Below are 6,000 nucleotides of genomic sequence, written 5' to 3'. Positions count from 1 at the left end.
CAGTGCCACAGTCAACCAACGACCGGACACGCTGCACCAACTCACCTGACGCAGCGACACAAGGCGTCCGATCGTTTCCAGAAAGAGTCTAGAGACATTTTTCTTTGACTGGACGCGTTAGGTCACAATTGAACGGACATGCCCGGGAGTCTGATCATCTCTCTGCGTCTCTGTCTGCGCATACCTAGCCGACGTCAGCGTATGTCAGCTGTGACCTGATGCAGCCCCTACGCATCCGATCGTGCGCTGCCTCCTATGTCCACTTGCCTGAAGAGGTGACCGGATGCAACAATCGCAGCGTCCGGTCCTTCAACCACGCACTCGGCCAACAGCGCTGCTCTATTTAAAATTGATCGGACACACAGGGTGAGTCCGGTCACCGCGGCACCAGCGTCCAGTTAGGGACTGTCTGCTCCTTTTCTTTTTCTATGTCCCCAACCTCTTCACCCTTGCTTCTAACTTGCTAACCACAAAGTGTAGAACTTGTGTGCACGCATGTTAACATTTTTTAAAGCATTTTACAAGGGTCAAAGTTATCACACTAGGTTCCTAAATGCATATGCAAGAATCATGTCACCTAGTGGCACTCGATAAACCATTTAGCCAAAGATTTCCCATCTTTATAGTATGGCTATCGATTCTAAGTCACTCACATCCTCTATGGTGTCTTGAGCGCAAAACAAAAACCTATCTTATACCTTTGCCTTGATCTTCTCGGTTTTTGTTTTTCTCTTTCTTCTTTTCCATGTTGAGCTTGATCATCATCAACACATGTCCATCTCCATCTCCATGGACCTCATCTTGCTCAATCACTTGGATTGCACCAACCTAGCTCATATCACCACTCATGACAAAGGTTAGTGCTAGGTTTCATCAATTATCCAAAACTAAACTAGAGCTTTCAATCTCCCCCTTTTTGGTAATTGATGACAACCTATTTACAAAGATATTCAATGAAATCTTTTTGGATTTATGTTGCTTGCCCAAGCATATTACCATGTGTAAAGATTATGAACAAGTTTCATCAATCCAAATTGGTAGTATTAGCTCCCCTTACATATGTGCTAAGAGTTTGGATTTGAAAGCTTACACATATGCATGGATTAAAAGTTTGGGAGAGTAATAGCTACCAAATGATGCTAAGGTGTAAAGAATGGACCTTTGAAGCGTGATACCAATCGAAGTTGCCATTTGAACACCATCCTTAGCACCATGGTTAGTTAGATAGCTCTTGTAAAACATACACACTAGATACTTCATGAGATCAACATTATAAGCAAGGCACTAGTATCACTTGTAAAACATGCAAGGCACATCTAACTATTATCCTATGCATGCTAGTTTTCATTTCATCAATCATTTTCTATAATCTAGCATACACCACACAAGCATGGATAAGGAATTTTAAAGCTTGTGCCACACAAGCAAACATATGTAATGCACATATAAATACAACATACAAGTTTATGAGCTTGCTCGCCCTACTTGTGTGCTTTAAATTTTAATTGATCCCCTTATAATGTTATTTCATTTGTTTGCTCCCCTATCTTTACTATCTTTGTGAATTTCTCTCTCCCTTTGTCATCGATGACCACAAAAGGTGAGCTTAAATTTTAGATAGGTTGGGGTGAAACCATGTGAAGTGTGGATCATTTTCCTAATTTGGTTCAATCTAGATCACTTGCAAAAGATATTTAACTCAGTTTGATCCAAGGGCAAGCTTCTTCACACCTCCAAATGAGTGTTATCATGCAGCATGTTGAGTTAAACACTTATAACTTATTTGCTAGATCAAACACTAGGTTCACAAGACCACAAACATGTCATATGCTACCACTAGATCATATCAAGCATACAAGCAATAGTGGTACCATACAAGCATCAAATTCATTTGATTTTCATGAATGAGCCTATGACAGGTGAGGAATGACTAGATGCACTAAACAAGTCCTTAGTAATGAATGAATGACATGTCAATCAACTTTACCTTGCTTTGCTCGAAGAAGAGGCATGTCATATAATGGGGGTACATCAACACATATTTGAGAAGTCAAGTATGTTCAATTCATTCCTTAGCTTGCAAAACCTCTTCTCATCAAGTGGCTTGGTGAAGATATCGGCAAGTTGATCATCGGTGCCCACACTCTCAATACAAATGTCCCCTTTTTGTTGGTGATCCTTTATGAAATAATGGCAGACATCAATGTGTTTTGTTCTTGCATGTTGAACCGGATTGTTGGTGAGCTTCACAGCACTTTCATTGTCACATAGCAATGGCAATTGTTTGAACTTGATTCCAAAATCATTCAAGGTGGCCTTCATCCCAAGAAATTGTGCACAACAACTACCGGCGGCTATGTATTCGGCTTCGGCGGTTGAAAGTGCAACACTATTTTGCTTCTTTGATGACCTAGAAATAAGTGATCTTCTCAATAGTTGACATGTGCTCGATGTGCTTCTTTTCTCAACTTTGCATCCCGCATAATCCGAGTCAGAATAACCAACTAGCTCAAACTTTGCACCTTTGGGATACCATAGTCTAACATTTTATGTATGTTTCAAGTACCTCAATATTCTATTGGTTGCCTTCAAATGACTATCTCTTGGTGAGGCTTGAAATCTAGCACACATGCATAAACTAAACATCACATCCGGCCTTGATGCGGTCACATAGAGTAGGCTTCCAATCATAAACCGATACATCTTTTGATCCACCATGTTGCCACTTGCATCACTATCCAAGTTTCCATTTGTCCCCATTGGTGTGCTAATAGTTTTAGCATCATCCATTTCAAACTTCTTGAGCATGTCTTTGATGTACCTGCCTTGACTCACAAATGTGCCATTCTTCATTTGCTTGATTTGAAGACCAAGGAAGTAGCTAAGCTCTCCAATCATGGACATCTAAAACTCATTAGCCATCATCTTTTCAAACTCCTCACAAAAATCTTGATTGGTTGATCCAAAGATAATGTCATTAACATAGATTTGTAACACAAACAAGTCCTTGCCAATCTTCTAGGTGAAGAGAGTGGTGTCAATCTTGCCCATAATGAACCATTTAGAGAATAGGAAATCTCTCAACCTCTCATACCATCCTCTTGGTGCTTGCTTCAAGCCATACAAAGCCTTTCTCAACCTGTAGACATGGTTGGGTTTCTTCTCATCTTCAAAACCGAGAGGTTGCTCAACATACACAAGCTCATTGATGTACCCATCGAGAAATGCACTCTTCACATCCATTTGGTACAACTTGATATTGTGGGCACAACCATAGGCTAACAAGATCCTAATTGCCTCCAACCTTCCAACCAGGGCATATGTTCATCCAAAGTCAAGACCTTCAATTTAAGTGTAACCTTGAGCTACTAATCTTGCTTTGTTCCTTACAACTATCCCATCTTGATCTTGCTTGTTCCAAAAGACCCATTTAGTACCAATTACATTATGATCCTTAGGTCTCTTAACTAACTCCCATACATGATTTCTCTTGAAGTTGTTTAGCTCTTCATGCATGGCATTAACCCAATCAACATCCTTCAAAGCTTCATCTATCTTCTTAGGTTCAATGGATGAGACAAATGAGAAGTGTTCACAAAATGATGCCAATCTAGATCTTGTTTGTACACCTCTAGAGATATCACCAATAATAGAGTCCAAAGGATGATCTCTTACAACATTTGTAGGTTGGAGCACATGCACTTGATTACTTGCATTTGATTGATCACTTGGTTGAGATGATGAACTAGCCACTTGTTGTTGATCTTGCACCTTGTCATTACTTGCACTTGCTTAACCTTGATCTTGAGAACCACTAGCTTGCACATTTGAGTTAGAGAGCACTTGATTCTTGTCATATTCAACATCAATCGCCCCTCTAGGTCTTATGTCACCAATGTCCATATTCTTCATTGCATTGACCAATTGAGTGCCTCTCACATCATCTAGATTCTCATCTTCCTCTTGGGAACCATTGGTTTCATCAAATTCTACATCATGAACCTCCTCAAGAGTACCACTAGCCAAATTCCAAACTCTATAAGCCTTGCTAGTAGTGGAGTAACCAAGCAAGAAACCTTCATCATGTTTCTTCTCAAACTTGCTCAATCTTGTGTATTTCTTCAATATGTAGCATTTGCAACCAAAAACCTGAAAGTATGCAATATTGGGCTTTCTTCCATTCAAGAGCTCATATGGTGTCTTCTCCATCAGGGGATAACAATAGAGTCGGTTGCTATAGTAGCAAGCCATGTAGAATTGCTTCAGCCTACTCATATTGTACTCACTCAATATTGATCTTCCCATATCAATCAAAGTTCTATTCTTCCTCTCAACTAGGCCATTTGATTGAGGAGTGTACTTGGCCGAAAATTGATGCCTAATCCCAAACTCATCACATAAATCATCAACTCTTGTGTTTTTTAATTCACTTCCATTGTCACTTCTTACTTTCTTGATGGTGGTCTCAAACTCATTGTGAATTCTCTTTATGAATGTCTTGAAGGTTGCAAATACATCACTCTTGTCGACAAGAAAGAACACCCAAGTGTATCTAGTGAAATTATCCACAATCACAAATGCATATTTGTTTCCACCAATGCTAGTGTATGTGGTTGGTCCAAACAAGTCCATATGCAACAACTCAAATGCCTTAGTTGTGCTCATCATGCTCTTCTTAGGATGTGTGTTTCCAACTTGCTTTCCGGCTTGACATGCACTACATAGCTTATCATTCTCAAATGTGACATCTTTCAAGCCTCTAACTAGATCATGCTTAATCAATTTGTTCATTTATTTCATGCCAATATGACCAAGCCTTCTATACCATAACCAACCCATGCTAGACTTAGTGAGTAAACATGTTGACAATTGAGCTTCTCTAGTATTGAAATCGACCAAGTATAGATTCTCATATCTAAATCCTTTGAATACCAAGTTAGAGCCATCTACACTTATGATCTCTACATCATCCACACCAAATATGCACTTAAAACCAATATCACACAATTGAGCTACTGACAATAGGTTGAAGTTCAAGCTCTCTACTAGTAGCACATTGGAAATGCTCAAGTCATTGGATATTGCAATCTTACCAAGCCCCTTGACCTTGCCTTCGCCATTGTCACCAAATGTAATACTATCAACCCCATTGCTATCATTTTCATTGATTGAATTGAACATTTTTGAATCACCGGTCATGTGTTGTGTGCACCCACTATCAAGCACCCAATGCCTTCCTCTGGCTTTATAATTGATCAACAAAAGAAGATCATTTCTTTTTAGGTACCTAAACTTGCTTGGGTCATTGAAGTTAGTTACCAAGGTCTTTGGTACCCAAATGGCCTTCTTCTTTGGGCCCACAATTGGTGTACCAATGAACTTAGCCTTCACACCATTGGCACCCTTAACAAGCATGTAACAAGAATCAAATCTAATTGAGAATACATTAGGTTGCTTGTTCTTGTTAGTCTTACAATATTGCTCTATATGCCCAACTTGCTTGCATCTATTGCAAAACTGCCCTTCACAAAGCTATGTTTGGGAGTGACAAAGGCCGCCTTGCCTTTCTTGGGGGGTTGTTGACATTTCTTAGCATCACTCTTAACTAAGTTGTCATCCCTAGCATGATGCCCGAAATGCGTTGTTGGTAATTAAGAGAGCACTTGTAAACTATATATATAAGGTATCCCCAAGCGCACAGATAATTTACCATTGTAGCATTTCACCTAGGAGTATACCGAGTATTGTTATTTATATTTTAACCACAGGGAGGAGCTATGAGGTTGTGTTGGTATAGTGATACTGACAAATATGTATACTTATGATAAAACCACTCTCATGCTATGGCAGGGGTAAGTCAAGTGATAAATAAATGATAAGTGTAAGGTAATAATGGTATTCCAGAGATAGAAATAGATACTCATAAAATATAGTAAGGCTAAGCAGGAGATTCGTTAAGAGCAAAAGATTTCTAAGTCATTACTTATCTACTAAGTCTTT

Source organism: Miscanthus floridulus, chromosome 10, assembly GCF_019320115.1.
Source record: "Miscanthus floridulus cultivar M001 chromosome 10, ASM1932011v1, whole genome shotgun sequence".
In the NCBI taxonomy this organism is placed as follows: Eukaryota; Viridiplantae; Streptophyta; class Magnoliopsida; order Poales; family Poaceae; genus Miscanthus; species Miscanthus floridulus.
Note: the sequence above shows the minus strand (reverse complement) of the source record.